Genomic DNA, 18,252 nt, shown 5'->3' on the forward strand with positions numbered 1-18,252 from the left:
CTTAAGTGGATTCCTTTTCTTCCCTCCTACTTCAAATACACCAGTTTCTCTACTCTTGCAGTCTAAGTTATATTTATAATCCCACCTCCTCCTTTCTAGTCCAATTTTGTGGGTTTTTACAGAAGAGCAAACTCTGCAAATTTTCCCGTCTCCAACTTTTGCCAGCTAATTATTTGAGTCTTTGTTTCTGGTTCAGTGTGAGCTGAGGGATAAAGGTGAGTTATAATACTGCCAGTACAGATAATCTAGTATGGTTGTTACCTACTTGTAACTAAGGCAGTGGTGGTGGGACTGGAAAAATTCATGAAGGAAGGATACATTTGCTTGACTGAAATTCCTGTGGTACAGCTTCAAGATGTAGAATTTCACAGAAGTAGAAAAATTAAATTAATTTTCAACAAGGATTGTAGAATGTCACACCTGGCAAAGGAACTAGGTATTTACTAGGGAGATCAAATTAAGACTCTGGAAAGTAAGGACAACTAAAAGGATTGATAACGGATGAAAAACGGTGCCAAAAAATTTTTTAGATACAATTTTGTTTATAAGAAGTCCTATGAACCAATTAGCAGCATTATAAATTTGGACCTAATTTAAAAAGATTCAGTTTGGGAGATCTGGAGCTCTATCTTTCATAGAAGCTGCCCATGCACCTACCTAGGATTACATAGGCCCTTCCCATAAAGAACGATGAGGAAAACTGAATATGAGACATGAGGTGGGATATGTGCGTGTGGGATTTATTCCAAGATATTGCCTGAGAGTTTATTCCAAGATATAGCCTCCTAAATATCTTGAAGAATCTTCAGCTAGTTTCCCATCTATCAGCATTTCACTGTGAATAATAAAACATAATATTCTAGGACTTCCAGAGCCTATATAATTCTTATTTTCCATATGAAATATTAATATTAAATAGTTTTAAAGTAAAGTAGGACTCTGGTTTCATGTGCTTCTAGAGCAATTTAATAAAAACACCATTGTAATAAGACAGCAACATTTTAAACATGTCCATTGAAGAGCTCCAAAATGAAATGATCTTTAATGTACACTAAGCTAATTAAAAAAGAACTGGGTAATTTAAGGTTTTTCATTTTCATTGTAAGTCAAAGTATATTCAAGACAGTTAAAACAATATAATGTGATACTGATATTTTTATTCCAATGATGATCCTATGAAGTGAGGATCAACACATTGGAACCATCATTATTCCATTAAAAATGAATCAGCATTGAGTGTCTGTCGAAATTTATCACAGTCTGATTATGAAGCCACATTAGCTATAGTTTATTTAAGCTGCTAGCACACAAAAAGCACTAGACAGATTACTATTAAAAGCATAAATCCAACATGAAATGAATAATCACATAGCATTACTTTAATAAAGTTCTTTTCTTATATCCTAAATATTATCAAATTTTACCCAAATGAAGAGCACTGGACTTCATTTTGTCCAGCATTTAATAAATGAAGAAATTGAGAATTTTTAAGTTAAGTGATTTATCCAAAATCACACAGCTAATCAGCGATTGATCTAGAAGCAGAATCCATGTGATAGGGTAAAAGTGAAATAAACTAACAGGAAGTTAGGCTTGAAGGGTAGTCAAAGAGCTAAGACTTGTCTGTCTTCCCCACTGGAGTGCAGAATTATGTTCATTGCTGTATTACCAGGATCTAGCATAATGTCTGGCATATAGGCAATGTTGAATAACTACTAAGTGAATACATGAATAAAGGGACAATTGAACATATAGAAATATCTATAATGTAAGGTAAGAAGTAGCAAGAGTCCTAAGGACACAGCAGGTTGAATTCTTGGGGTGTTTATAAATCTGTTAGATTTCAAAGAGCATGTGAAACTGATGTGAACACCATTAGCTCAAACTCCACAGCCTTGGGTCCTAGAGCCAGTCTTAACACTGTACCTGATTCTATGATATTGTTCAAACTACATAGACTCTATTTTATTTGTAAAATGGAAATTGTTAGACCACAGAGACCAGACCAGTAATATAAATAAATGAAATATAATAAGAACAACATAGTGAGGCCTGGGAGGGACCTCCCAGCCAATTGTTTCCATTCAGGAATAAGAACTCAGTGCTGTCTAATCTTCACATTTTTTAGAGAAATCCAGATTTTTCCAACTTCTAGAGTTTTCCAATTTTAAAATGTTAACAACTAATTCAAATTTTTAAAAATGCTGTCCAAACAAATCTGTCCCTGGACCAGATCGGATATAAGGATCACTATTATTTTACCCTAGAGTGGATGATCTTCAAGATTCTAATAATCTCTAATTCTTTGTTTTCCTAATTTTCCCCTAAGTATATCTTAGTCAATTTTTACTTATGAGATATATGCTGACAATTTGCTTTGCAGGTATGATCTATAATATCACAATATAAATATTGCTTCCTGGCATTTTAAGAGTAATTAATATTTGAAAATCAGGCTAAGATCTGGAATTACTGCTAATCATAGACAGAAGGACAAAAGCAAATACTTTATTTAGTTTATCTTGCAATCTTTTTATGAACTGTTTTTCCCGAGTTTGCCTTTATTTCCATGTTGACAGCTTAGAACTAACTGGAAGAGGTTCTTGGCTTTCCCATCATGTATTTCTCTCTCTCATCTGGGTATCCATTTACAATGAGCCGACTGTTTTAGAGTAGTAGATGCTTTTCATTATTGCTGACATAGGTCCTGGATGTTTTTCCCCCCACATTTGCACCATAGATTGATTTCTTTTATGTTTATTCAGCTAAAACTTGCAGGCCTAAGAAAAATTAAAGTTGTATGCCATTTGTCATTTTACCTGGCCATGTCTTTAAATAATGCCTTCTATTTTTTTTTCTACTGAATATTTGCAAAGGTAATTTCTTTATAGAATTTCTATTAAAACAGCCTGGTTAGGATATAACAGTACTTTCCATCCATTGCCCTTATACTGTACCTCTTCTTTTTATAAGACACTCTTTTAGGGGAGGAATTCATAGGTCTCCTTTTACTTTTCTGGAACACACTCTACCTTCACTACTTCACCTTTTCTAGTACTTTTTGAACTAAAAATTAAAATAAAATGAACATGGAATAGCAGGGTACATACTCTGGGTTAGATTGTCTAGGTGTGACTTTCATCTATTTCCACCACTTACTATGTCATTCTGGGCAAGTTTCTTAACCATACCAATGCTCAATTTCCTCATCTATAAAATGGAAATACTAACAGGACCATTTCATACAACTATTTTAAGATTAACTTGGGGCGCCAGGGTGGCTCAGTTGGTTAAGCGTCCGATTTCGGCTCAGGTCATGATCTCACTGTTTGTGGGTTTGAGCCCCGCATTGGGCTCTCTGCTGACAGCTAGCTCAGAGCCTGGGGGCTGCTTCAGATTCTGTATCTCCCTCTCTCTCTGACCCTCCCTTGCTCATGCTGTCTCTCTCTCTCTCTTTCTCAGAAGTAAATAAAACACTTAAAAATTTTTAAGAATTAACTTTTAAAAGTAATGGTACATGTGGGAGGAGGCAAGATGGTGAGAAGTAGGGAGCTCTGTACATTTCACTCACCCACATGTCTCAAATGGAGAAGGCCTGAAGTCATAGGAACCCTTACAGAATTCAGGAGTTTGGGAGGAAAAGGAGATAGAGTCCACCGAGAAAACAACCTCATAGTGTGAGTGCTAACCAGGGAAGATAAAAACGGGCTGGGATCTGGAGACAGGGAGGGAGGGGAGGGAGCCCCCTTTGCAGGGAGCTGCAGTGAGTGGAGGGGAAAAGAAAGCATGGCTGAAACTGCTCAAGGAGCTGTCCATGTCCCTGGAGAAGAGAAAAACCTCAGCTCGGGACACAGAGTGATCCAGTTTCCTGCTGTGCAGCTGACCTTGAGCTGAATGCCCCGCTCCCAGGTGACACCAGGAGAAACTGCTCCTCTCTGCTCACCAGCTCGACCCAGAGGTGAAGCGGCGCACTTGATGCCGCTCCACAGCTATTCTAGCTCTGCTCATACCCAGTGGGGAGGGGACCGGCTTGAAACTGTTTGGAGGGACTTGGCCTACGGGTTTATTTTGGGCGGTATCAATGGGACGGGACGGACTAAGATCTGGAAACGAGATGTACTTGGGACAGAGCACAGCCCACGTTGGCTATGCCCACGGCACAGGGAGATGGAATCCAAAAGAGTGGGTTGCAACACATGGTTCGAGAAGGAACTGGGGTGCCGCCATTTTTTCTTCACAACCACCAAGGTGGGACCTCGGGGAGGAGCCCATGGGACCACAGCGGAGGCTAAGACCCACCTACACCAAACCGTGCCCATCCCTGCTAGAGAGCTGCTTTCTTTTTTCTTTACCAGAGCCTGGGGGCAAGACCAACATGGATTCACTGCCATAATTAATTATAGATCAATTCTTTCTATTCAGATATATTTTCCCTTCTTTCATTCGTATCCCACCCCTCTGTTGAACCGGGCACTCTGGTCATTGGTTTGCTTAAACAGTCACATTTAATCCATTCTCTAGATGTATATTCTACCCCTCCACCAGTACCTTTCTATCTGTCTCTCTGAAGTAATCAGACTATATAGTTTCTCTGAGTAACATTATCTTCGTTTCTTTCTCCTCGCCTCTTACCATATTCTCCTCTTTCTCTCTCTGAATTAAGCCTCTTAGTCTCTCTGCCTGGTCACTGTCCAATTTTGCTTCCTCCCTGCAATATCATTTTTCTCCTTATATATGCTCTTCCATCAGTACTGCATACACCCTGTTCTTTATTTGTAGCTGGGAATTCTGGTTTTAGGCTTTTAGACTGTCCTTTGTCTTTGGGGTTTTTTTCTTTTTTCTTTTCTTTTCTTCTTTTTCATTTTTCATTTTTATTTTTGTTATTTGTTTTTCCTCTTCCCTCTTTTTTTTCTTTCTTTCCCTTCTTTTTTTTTTCTTTTTCCCTTTTGGTTTGTGTGCTTGTTGGATTAATCTCTGCGTTTGTGTGCCTTTGTTCCCTGTGTGTTTGTCTGTCTGTTTTCTTTTCCAGGGCAACCTCAAGCAACAAACCAAAGGACACATGGTGGAGAGTCCCAAATACCACTGTGAGTAGGGAAATAAAATAACCAAAGTCTCAACAAGAGAGACCAAGAGACACCATTCAAAGAAAACTTCCTGAATGGAAAGGCCCTGGATTGTCAAAGAGCCTTCTTTAATACAGCAGTACTCGCAGGTGCAGAGGGCATAACAAGCTTTTAAAACTAACAAGAGACAGAAAACTAGCCAAAATGACAAAATGGAAGAACTCTCCCCTAAAGAAATTCCAGGAAGAAATGACAGCTAAAGAACTTCTCAAAACTGATATAAGCAACATAACTGAACAAGAATTTAGAACAATAGTGATAAAATTAATCACTGGGCTTGAAAAAGGCATGGAAGACATCAGAGAAACTATTGCTACAAAGACTATAGAGCTTAAAAATAGTTGTGATGAATTTAAAAATGCTATAAATGAGATGCATAATTAAATGGAGGCGTCCAATGCACAGATTGAAGAGGCAGAGAGGAGAATAGGTGAATTCAAAGACACAATTATAGAAAAAGAGGAAGCCAAGAGAGATAAACTGATCCAGGAACACGCAAGGAGAGTTGGAGAGCTGAATGATACAATCAAATGGAACAATATCCATATCACAGGAATTTCAGAAGAGGAAGAGAGAGGGAAAGGCACTGAAGGAGTCTTTGAACAAATTATAGCTGAGAACTTCCCCAATTTGGGGAAAGAAATAGACATTGAAATCCAAGAGGCACAGAGAATACCCCTCAAACATAACTTGAATCATTCTTCTGCATGACATATCATAGTGAAACTGGCAAGGACAAAGAGACAATTCTAAAAGCAGCTATGGATAAAAGGGCCCTAACATACAAAGGGAAACCTATCCGAGTGGTTACAGACCTATCTACTGAAACTTTGCAGGCCAGAAAAGAATGACAGAAAATCTTCAATGGGATGAACAGAAAAAATATGCAGCCAAGAATCCTCTATCCAGCAAGCCTGTCATTCAGAACAGAAGGAGAGATAAAAGTCTTTCTAAATAAACAAAAATTGAAAGAATTCATCACCAGTAAACCAGCCCTATGAGAAATCCTGAAGGGAACTCTTTGAAGGAAATGTTGGAAGGAAAGCAAGATACCAGAGACACCACCACAAGCATTAATCCTACAAAGAACACAATGATTCTAAGCCCATATTTTTCAATATTTAGTTTAAATATTGAATTTAAATATTTCAATATTTAGTCCATTGTAAATGGACTAAATGCTCCAATCAAAAGACATAGGGTAGTAGAATGGATAAAAAACAAAATCCATCTATTTGCTGTCTACAAGAAACTAATTTTTGACATGAGGACACCTTCAGATTGAAAGTAATGGGATTGAGAAATGTATATCATGCTATTGGAAGTCAAAAGAAAGCTGGAATAGCTATACTTATAATCGACAAGTTGGACTTTAATGTAAAGGCAATAACAAAAGATGAAGAAGGGCATTATATAATAATTACAGGGTCCATCCATCAGGAAGAGCTAACAATTATAAATGTCTTTGCACCGAACATGGAGACACCCAAATACACAAAACAATCACAAACAGAAACAATCTTATGGATAAGAATGTGCCAATAGCAGGGGACTTTAATACTCCACTTACAGCAATGGATAGATCAACTAGACAGAAAATCACTAAAGAAACAATGGACTTGAATAACACATTAGACCAGATGGATCTGGCAGATATATTTAGAGCTCTACATCCTGAGGCCATGGAATTCACTTTCTTCTCAAGTGTGCATGGCACATTCTCCAAGATAGATCAAATATTGGGATATAAAGCAGCCCTCAATAAGTATAAAAGTATTGAGATCATACCATGCACACTTTCAGATCATAATGCTTTGAAACTTGAAATCAATCACAGGAAGAAGTCTGGAAAACCTCCAAAAAACATGGAGGTTAAAGAACACCCTACTAAAGAATGAATGGGCCAATCAGGCAATTAGAGAAGAAATTTAAAAATATATGGAAACAAATGAAAATGAAAAGACAACAATCCAAACTCTATGGGATGCGGCAAAGGCAGTCCTAAGAGGAAAGTCCATTGCACTCCAGGCCTATTTCAAGAAATTAGAAAAAGTGCAAGTACAAAATCTAACAGTACACCTAAAGGAACTAGTAAGAGAGCAACAAGAGCACCCCAAACCCAACAGGAGAAGGGAAATAATAAAAATCAGGGCAGAAATGAACAATATAGAATCCACAAAAATAGTTGAACAGATCAGTGAAACCAGTAGTTGGTTTTTTTGAAAAAATTAAAAAAATTAACAAACCTCTAGGCACACTTCTCAAAAATAAAAGAGAGAGCACCCAAATAGACAAAATCATGAATGAAAATGGATTTATTACAACCAACCCCTCAGAAATACAAGCAATTATCAGGGAATACCATGAAAAATTTAATGCCAACAAACTGGACAACTTAGAGGAAATGGACAAATTCCTAAACACACACTCACTACCAAAATTCACATGGGAAGAGATAGAAAATCTGAACAGACCCATAACTAGTGAAGAAATCGAATCAGTTATCAAAAATCTCCCAACATATAGGAGCCCTGGGCCAGATGACTTCCCTGGGGAATTCTACCAGACATGTAAAACAGAGTTAATACCCATTCTTCTCAAGCTATTCCAATACATAGAAATCGAAGGAAAACTTCTGGACTCATTCCATGAAGCCAGCATCACTTTGATCCCCATGCCAGACAGAGACCCAGCAAAAAAAGAGAACTACAGGCCAATATCCTTGATGAATACGGATGCAAAAATCCTCAACAAGATACTTGCAAATCGAATACAACAGCACGTAAAAAGAATTATCCACCATGATCAAGTGGGATTCATTCCTGGGCTACAGGGCTGGTTCAACATTGGCAAATCAATCAAAGGGATACATCACATCAACAAAAGAAAAGATAAAAACCATATGATCCTGTCGATAGATGCAGAGAAAGCCTTTGACAAAATACAGCATCCCTTCGTAATAAAGACCCTCGAGAAAGTCGGGATAGAAGGAACTTACTTAAACTTCATAAAAGCCATGTATGAGAAACACTCAGCTAACATCATCCTCAACGGGGAAAAACTGAGAGCTTTCCCCCTGAGATCAGGAACACGACAGGGATGTCCACTCTCACCACTGCTGTTTAACATAGTGCTGGAAGTCCTAGCATCAGCAATCAGACAAAAGGAAAAAAAAAAAGGAAATAAAAGGCATCAGAATTGGCAAAATAAAGTCAAACTTTCACTTTTCGCAGACGACATGATACTCTACATAGAAAACCCGACAGATTCCACTGGAAGCCTACTTGAACTGATCCATGAATTCAGCAAAGTTGCAGGGTACAAAATCAACGTACAGAAATCGGTTGCATTTTTATACACCAACAATGAAGCAACAGAAAGAGAAATCAAGAAGCTGATCCCGTTCACAATTGCACCAAAAACCATAAAATGCCCAGGAATAAACCTAACCAAAGATATAGGAGATTTGTATGCTGAAAACTATAGAAACTTATGAAGGAAATTGACGAAGACACAAGGAAATGGAAAAACATTCCATGCTCATGGATTGGAAGAGTAAATATTGTAAAATGTCATTACTACCCAAAGGAATCTACACATTCAATGCAATCCCAATCAAAACTACACCAGCATTCTTCTCAAAACTAGAACAAACTATCCTAAAATTTGTATGGGACCACAAAAGACACCCAATAGCCAAAGTAATATTGAAGAAGAAAACCAAAACGGGAGGCATCACCATCCCAGACTTTAGCCTTTACTACAAAGCTGTCATCATCAAGACAATATGGTATTGACACAAAAACAGACACATAGACCAATGGAATAGAATAGAGAACTCAGAATTGGACCCACTAATGTATGCCCAGCTGATCTTTGACAAAGATTTCTTACTTGACACATTCTCAAAGGCAAGGTAATCAAGAGCAAAAATGAACTCCTGGAACCTCATCAAGATAAAAAGCTTCTGCACGGCAAAGGAAATAATCAATAAAACTAATAGGCAACTGACAGAACGGGAAAAGATAGTTGCAAATGACATATCAGATAAAGGGTTAGTATCCAAAATCTGTAAGGAACTCACCAAACTCCACACCCGAAAAACAAATAATCCAGTGAAGAAATGGGCCGAAGACATGAACAGACACTTCTCCAAAAAGAACATCCAGAGGGCCAACAGACACATTAAATGCTCAGCGTCCTTCATCATAAGGGAAATACAAATCAAAACCTGAGATACCGCCTCACTCCGATTAGAATGGCGAAAATGAAGAAATCAGGAGAGTATAGATGCTGACAAGGATGTGGAGAAACGGGCACCCTCCTACACTGTTGGTGGGAATGTAAACTGGTGCAGCCCCTCTGGAAAACAGTGTGGAGGTTCCTCAAAAAAATAACAATAGAACTCCCCTAAGACCCAGCAATAGCACTGCTAGAAATTTACCCAGGGGATACAGGAATGCTGATGCCTAGGGGCACATGTACCCCAGTGTTCATAGCAGCACTCTCCACAATAGCCAAAACATGGAAAGAGCCTAAGTGTCCATCAACGGACGAATGGATCAAGAAGATGTGGTTTATCTATACGATGGAATACTACATGGCAATGAGAAACAATGAAATCTGGCCATGTGTAGCAACATGGATGGAACTTGAGGGTTTTATGCTGAGCGAAATAAGTCAGGTAGAGAAGGACAGATACCATATGTTTGCACGTATAGGAAGATTACGAGGAACTTAATGGAGGACCATGGGGGATGAGAAGGGGAAAAATAGTGGGGGAGAGGGAGGGAGGTAAACCATGAGAGACTCTCAAACGCTGAGAACAAACTGAGGACTGATAGGGGTGTGGGATAGGTGAAGGGGGGATGGGCATGGAGGAGGGTACTTGTTGGTATGAGCACTGGGTGTTATATGGAAACCAACTTGACAATAAACTATTTAAGAAAAAAAAAGAAAGAAAAGAAAAAAAGGCAATGGTACATGTACATAATAGTTATTAAGCAATAATTATTAGCTGTTAAGTTCAGTATCATTTTATTTTTAATTTCTTAAGTTTATTTATTTTGAAAGAGGGGCAGAAAGAGAGAGAGAGAGAGAGAGAGAGATTGAGAATCCCAAGCAGGCTCTATACTGTCAGCACAAAGCCCGACACGGGGTTGATCCCACAAACCGTGAGATAACGACCTGAGCTGAAACCAAGAGTTGGATGTTTAACCACCTGAGCCACCCAAGCACTATTATTATAATTTTAAACTCTCTCTCAGGAAGTATAGCATTAGGCTACAAGTTGCATTAGGCTACAATTTAGGGAATAAGATTTTGCACTGTACTGTCCCTTTTTTCCAAAATCTCATCTTTACTCCCTTTCTTTCTTCTTGCCTTCCATTGTTCTCTCTCCCTGTTTTCTTACTCTCTCTCAGTCTTTAACTCATTCTTGAATATTTGAGTACTTACTAAGTGCCAGGCATTGGCAAGAAACAAGAAGACAGAGATGATCCAAAAGACTCAGTCCCAGTTCTCTGGAAGTTTGCAGGATGTTGGGGGCACGAGATAACCATTAGTTTAAGAATGGCATGAATACGCAAAATGTCCAAACTGTGACAGCTAATCAAAATTACTGAACACCTTCAGTTTATCCTTGCCTGAAGAACTGTGAAACATAGTGACATTAGCAAATAATATTTGAGATGTTTACCTTTTGTGAAGCACTTATGCTTACTTTATTTTATTTGAACCCTATGATGGTGGTATGAAGTAGATATTATTAATTCCCACTTCATATATGAAGAAACTGAGAAGTTAAATGACTTGCTTATGGTCACACAGTAATCTTATTAAAATACTTAAGCCAGGATCTTCTGTCTCACACTCCGCACTCTTTAATAATCTGCAAACTAAGAATTTTTTTCCCAAGAATCATTTATTCTTATATTACCCTCTCATCAAAACTAGGACTGAATTGTCATAGGGAAATATGATACTGGCAACATTTTCCAAGACAGAGACATCTATTTTTACCTGGAACTTTTCATATTTCAGACTTAAGAGGTAGAAGAAAAAATAATATCTATCATTTAACATTTTTGCCTACTTTCTGCTTGTATACTTCAGGTTCTCCACAGGAAATAGGTTTCACATTAAACAAGATATATTGGAAATGTATCTGAGGAAGTATTTTTTAAACTTTTTTTAATGTTTATTTACTTTTGAGAGAGAGAGAGAAAGAGAGAGAGAGCATGAGCAGAGGAGGGACAGAGAAAGAGGGAGGCAAGGAATCCGAAGTGGGCTCCAGGCTCTGAGCTGTCAGCACAGAGCCCAACATGGGGCTCAAACTCGCAAACTGAGAGATTATGACCTGAGCCAAAGTCGATCGCTTAGCCGACTGAGCCACCCAGGTGCCCCTCTCTGAGGAAATATTGAGGAAAGAACTTTTTACAAAATGTGGGCAATTAAGGGAAACCGTGAAGGTTGGGTGAAGCATGTTAGGGCTAAGCAAGAGCTATGAGGTGCTAATGTTCAAATCTGAAGACTCAGGAGGATGAAGCAATTACTAGAACCTGGAAAATGTAACTATACAAGTAGGAGGGGCTCTTAGGCAGGAGCTGTAGTGTTTAACAGACTCTGTAGGAGTCAGAGGAACACATACCCTGTTCTCAGTTTCCTCCTTCTATCATGTCTTTTGGAGGTGCTTCCCGTTGGTCAGCCCTAGGGTATAGGAACTCTTTGATGTAATTTATAAATTTAAATTCCCAGGAAACAGAATGGAGTGGGGATGGGGGTGAAGAATGAAGAGGGATCTGGAGAAGCAAACAAAACTATCGAGCACTATCCACCTCTTTTGCTTTTCAGTATCTATTTCTGTTCTTCTTCTTCTTCATGAAAAATTTGTGTACCCATACAAAATATTTCATTGTATCATATTTCACTGAATCATGTGTTAATAGCACTATAGATATACTCACACCCAAAATATAAAATTTTAGCCGCCACTATTTCCTAATACCTAAAGAGGGAGAGAAAGAACCAATATAAAACTTGGCTTTAACACTCCCGTTTCTGCAATTTCCATTTTTCAACACCCATTTAAAGCCCCTCTTATCTTCTGCAACTACCTAATGGGCAGGATTCTTTACAAAGTGGGTGGCCCAAACCTTTAGTCCCGGGATCTGAATCTTTTCTGGTCCTGTCTTTATTAGTTAGACTGCTGCAGTGTCCAATTGACTATTATTGAGGGGACACTAAAAATTATTAAAAGTCAGTGAATCCTCTGGTTCCAGACATTGTCTTCCTTATTGCATGGTACAGCAGCCATCACTTTTCTCCTTGCTAATGAAGATCAGTCACTTTGCCAGGAGACTGATGCTCTTCTCTGAGTAAAGGGACTTCTTGATGGTGAACCCACAAAACCTTTTATTCAGTTCTGGGGGCCAGAAGTCTCAGATCACAGTTTGGCAAGATTGGTTTCTGATGAAGATTCTCTTCCTGGCTTCCAGATGGTGACTTCTCTGTATGTCCTCACTTGGCCTTTCCTTGGTGTGTGTGCACGGAGAGAGAGCGAGTAAGAATACAAGAGCAGAAGAGATGCACAGTAAGACTTTTTGAAATTGTCAAACTCACCCGGCAGCTTATGGAAATGACTGTGCTTCGCAAGGGACTTGTATTCAAAATGTTGTTTTGGGGCCCAAGCCCTAGGCTTTCATCCCTGAATAGACCAGTTGATCAGCTTACCTCTAGGCTGTGGTTCTCCTCCCAGACAATTCCACCCAAGTAAGTTGTGAATACCAAGGAAGACCATTGAGGTTATAGCCCTGATTTGTCAGGACCCACCATTGCTTTTGGGAAAGCCCACTTCAGGTTCAGATAAATGTATAGATTCTTTTCTACCCACCTTGGTTGCTCTATACCAGAGCTCCTATTGTTGCTATTCCACTGGTTCTGATTTTCTCTCAGGCTGCAAAAACAAAAAGACAATAGTAGAAAATACCCATTTCTTCCCAGCAGTGTTGGAATTCTTAGAATATCTAAGAACTATGGCCGGGCTACATAGGAATTCCACTGTTCCAGGTGTGTGTGCACATGCTTCTCTGGGCACAATGAAGCCTGTGGTGGCTTCACCTTTCAGGAAATGGACATGGCACTGGGTCACCACACCTGGGATACATACTCAGAAGAATATTTAGGGAAAGGTTGCATACATTTCCCTTGAAGCTTCACCTCTAAACAGTCCATCACATTGACTCACATACCTGATGGTAAAATGTGGTTCTAACAGAAGTGATTCTGATAGGGGAAAATCTGTTATAAGATAGCTGACAGGATTGGTAGGGAAATTCCAGTCCCCAGATGAAGAATCCCCTTCCGGGTTCTTACTTGACTGCTTGTGCATGCCGCCATATTACTACTAACATGGAATGTGGAAGTAACAGAGTATAAATTGTTCCCTCTGCTTACACTCAGAAGTCAGACCTCTGGAGAGTGATCTCTGAGCTCACCAGTTTGTTTGTTTGTCTGTTTGCTTATTTATTTATATTATTTTTTAAACATTTACATCTAAGTTAGTTAGTATATAGTGTAACTATGATTTCAGAGTGGATTCCTTATTGCCCCTTACCCATTTAGCCCATCCCCGGCCCCACAACCCTTCTAGTAACCTTCTGTTTGTTCTCCATATTTAAGAGTGTCTTATGTTTTTGTCCACCTCCCTGTTTGTATATTATTTTTGCTCCCCTTCCCTTATGTTAATCTGTTTTGTATCTTATAGTCCTCATGTGAGTGAAGTCATGTGATATTTGTCTTTCTCTGACTAATTTCACTCAGCATGATATCCCCTAGTTCTATCCATGTAGTTAAAACTGATGCAACCAATCTGGAAAACAGTATGGAAATTCCTCAAAAAATTAAAAATAGAACTACTCCACAACTTAACAATTGCACTACAAGGTATTTATCCAAGGGATACAGGTATGTCGTTTCAAAGGGACACATGCACTCCAATGTTTATAGCAGTGCAATCAAGAATAGCCAAAGTATGGAAGGAGCCCAATGCCCATCAATGGATGAATAGATAAAGAAGATTTGGTTATATATATCTATATCTATACACACACACAATGGAGTATTACTCAGCAGTAATACTCAGCAAATACTCAGGAGTATTATTCAGCAAAAAGGATGAAATCTTGCATTTGCAACTATGTGGATGGAACTAGAGAGTATCATGTTGAGCTCGCCAGTTTAAAATAAACCTCCTGCCTCCCAAGATCTCTGAGTGCCACTTGGTTTTTCCACCAGGTGATCCATACCAGGTTCCGTAACAATTCTACTTTATTACATTCAGCCTGATCATAAGCAGCTGTGTAGCAGGGGCAGGCTCAGCAGCCCATGTCAGGGATCAATTCTAAGCATGCTCCTTACTCCGTCCTTGAGACTGCCTTGCAGTTACAGTCACGACATCATAACTCACTCTCCATTATTTGTCCTAGATGAAATAAACACTGTCTTCAAACAAGAGATTTTGCCTTCACTGTTAGCAAAGTTTTTCATGAGTTGTTGTAGAAAAGAAACAAAGGGGCAAAGCACAGGATCAAAAGGAGTCATGACATTTTGGAACTGAAAGAACTTTAGTTCAGTGCCTTCGTTTACTGATAAGTTAACTGGGGTATTATGGTAGGCAAAGTCATGGCCCCTCAAAAGTGCACGTTTCTAATCCTCAGAACCTGTGAAAGTATTACTATACATGGCCAAAGGGACTTTACAAATGTGATAAAGTTAAAGACTTTGAGGTGGGGAGATTATCCTGGGTTATTCTCATGTGCTCAATCTAATCACGAGTCCTTAAAAACACAAGAGAAAAGCAGAAGAGTAGATCAGAGAGTTGCAGTGTGAGAACACAACCATTGGTTCCTGGCTTTGTAGCTGGAGGAAGGGAACCTCCAGCCAAAAATGTAAGTCCTGTAGGAGTTGTGAGTGGCCCTCCCATTACAGACAGCAAGACAATAGGAACCTTGGTCCAACAAAAGAGAGAAACTAAATTTTGCCAACAATTTGAATGAGCAAAGACACAAATTCTCCCCTAGAGTCTCCAGAAAGAAAAGCAGCACTATACCTGATTTTAGCCCAATGAGACCCATGTTGGATTTCTGACTTACAGAAATGTAATATATTTGTGTTGTTTTAAGCTGCTATATTTATGGCAGTTTGTTCTGGTAGCAATAAGAAATAGGCATACAGAGGGAAAGAGACTTTGCAAATGTCACATACTTAATCTATAGTCCAGCTGTATCCAGGACTTTTGATAGATCTTCCCCACTCATCCCAACGTCACTTTCTCTCTAACATATCACTTGAATTCTTTCCCTCATCCTGGTGATCATCCCTCAAACAAATCTGGTTATCTTGCTTCCTTTCTTGGTTTCCTATCATCTGTCTCACTGTCTAGAATGGAAGCTCTCTGAGGACAGGGAGTTTGTTTTTACTGCTTACTACTTTATACTTAGTTACCAAATGCTGCATATGGAGTAGGACTGAATGAAACATACTGAATGAATGGGAAAAAATGATTAAATGAATGAGTGCCTTAATAAACCTCATGTCAAAATCAATGACAATGGAACTATCAAACTGAAATAAATTTCATAAATTTGAACTCAAATTTCTCATTTTACAAATGAGAAAACTTAGGACTGAGCAGACCACAGATCTAATTCTTAACAGATCCAGAACAGAGCTTAGGCCTCCTGACCACCTGTAGAGTCATATTTTTGTTTTTCATTTGATGTGTATCAAAATGTCACATTGTAAAAGCAGTGTGGAAGTAAACGGATGCTGTGTGACCTCAGGGTAGAAACTGGAACTGATACTGCCTGCCTGTACATATTTCTGAAAATATTCAGAGGCAATACCCATCCTTAATGTTCTTGCCTTTTTAATCTGTCTTTCTATAATTAGCTCAGATAGACCATAGATATTTAAGCTGGCATTTTCATTCATTCTTTAAAAAGATGATAAAGCTCTTTAGAAAGAACAGGCTTGGAAGTCCTGTCCAGTGTTCTGATGCTGCTGCTCTGGATTAAAAGGAGTTGACTAGCCCTTCCACACGGTCACGCTGAGCTAGTACCCGCGCCTGGAATCGGGCCGCAACCTTAGCCGCGCCCGCCGTCTTCTCTGGACCATGGACCCCCGCAAAGTGAGCGAGCTTCGAGCCTTCGTGAAAATGTGTAAGCAGGATCCGAGCGTTCTGCACACCGAGGAAATGCGCTTCCTGCGGGAGTGGGTGGAGAGCATGGGGGGTAAAATACCACCTGCTACTCATAAAACTAAATCAGAAGACAATATTAAGGAAGAAAAAACAGATAGTAAGAAGGCAGAGGAAAACATAAAGACAGACGAACCATCAAGTGAGGAAAGTGATCTAGAAATTGACAATGAAGGTGTGATTGAACCAGATACTGATGCCCCTCAAGAAATGGGAGATGAAAATGTAGAGATAACCAAGGAAATGATGGATCAGGCAAATGATAAAAAAAAGTGGCTGCCATTGATGCCCTAAATGATGGAGAACTACAGAAAGCCATTGACTTGTTCACAGATGCCATCAAGCTGAATCCTCGCTTGGCCATTCTGTATGCCAAGAGAGCCAGTGTCTTCATCAAATTACAGAAGCCAAATGCTGCCATCCGAGACTGTGACAGAGCAATTGACATAAATCCTGATTCAGCTCAGCCTTATAAGTGGCGAGGGAAAGCACACAGACTTCTGGGCCATTGGGAAGAAGCAGCGCATGATTTTGCCCTTGCTTGTAAACTGGATTATGATGAAGATGCTCGTGCAATGTTGGAAGAATTTCAGCCGAGGGCCCAGAGAATTGCTGAACATCGGAGAAACTATGAGCGAAAACGTGAAGAGCGAGAGATCAAAGAAAGAATAGAAAGGGTTAAGAAGACTCGGGAAGAACATGAGAGAGCCCAGAGGGAGGAAGAAGCCAGACGACAATCAGGAGCTCAGTATGGCTCTTTCCCAGGTGGCTTTCCTGGGGGAATGCCTGGAACGGCAGGGGGAATGCCTGGAATGGCAGGAATGCCTGGGCTCAATGAAATCCTTAGTGACCCAGAGGTTCTTGCAGCCATGCAGGATCCAGAAGTTATGGTGGTCTTCCAGGATGTGGCCCAGATCCCAGCAAATATGTCAAAATATCAGAGCAACCCAAAGGTTATGAATCTCATCAGTAAATTGTCAGCCAAATTTGGAGGTCAAGCATAATGCCCTTCTGACAAATAAAGCCCTTGCTGAAGGAAAAGCAACTTTGATCACCATTGGATGTCACAATAATACAAACCAGTGTACCTCTGACCTTCTCATGGAGAAAGCTGGGTGCTGTGAAGATAATCCCTGCCCCTCTGGCCCACATGCAATGAGACATTTTACAGTGGTTTGCCATTAGGATTTTCATTCAGATGATGTTTTACTACTAGGAATTACAAACTTTAAACACTTTTTAAACCTTAAAAATATTTAAAAACATATTAGAAGGGTGTGTTAATCCCTACATTTTTCTTAACTAATGATTTGTTTTTTTCCATTGGATTAATTGGGCAAGGAAGATACTTCAGTATGGAAGAGTTTATTGCTCAGTTTGAGTGAAATAAAGGCTTATTAGGGAGAGGCAAATATAACATTTAAATAGATGAAGTTTGAGTTGGGTATATGGTTACTGAGGTATTTTGACTTGTCTTTATAAATGCTTTATTTTTTTTAATGTTTTTATTTATTTCTAGGAGAGAGAGACAGCGTGAGCAGGGGAGGGTCAGAGAGAGAGGGAACCACAGACTGAAACAGGCTCCAGGCTCTGAGCTGGCAGTCAGCACAGAGCCCGACGCGGGGCTCGAACCCACGAACCGCGAGATCATGACTTAAGCGAAAGTCGGATGCTTAACCGACTAAGCCACCCAGGCGCCCCAATAAATGCTTTATTTTTTAAACATGATTTATTTCGATAAAACCATTGGGACCACCAGTGTTGCAGTAGGACCTGGGTAGGGGCTGGAAGTTCTTGGCACAGATGCTTGTGCACATGCATTTAAATCTTACACTGTGGTGAAGGGATGATTGTTATAATGCTGCAGTAGAG

General features: G+C 39.5%; 1 pseudogene; it reads left to right on the forward strand.

Moving 5' to 3' along the window:
* Positions 1-16,218: 16,218 nt before the first annotated feature.
* Positions 16,219-17,431, forward strand: LOC120237140 (annotated as a pseudogene).
* The last annotated feature ends 821 nt before the right edge of the window (positions 17,432-18,252 follow it).

This window comes from Hyaena hyaena, unplaced genomic scaffold, assembly GCF_003009895.1.
Source record: "Hyaena hyaena isolate Hyena2069 unplaced genomic scaffold, ASM300989v1 scaffold_172, whole genome shotgun sequence".
NCBI classification, from domain to species: domain Eukaryota; kingdom Metazoa; phylum Chordata; class Mammalia; order Carnivora; family Hyaenidae; genus Hyaena; species Hyaena hyaena.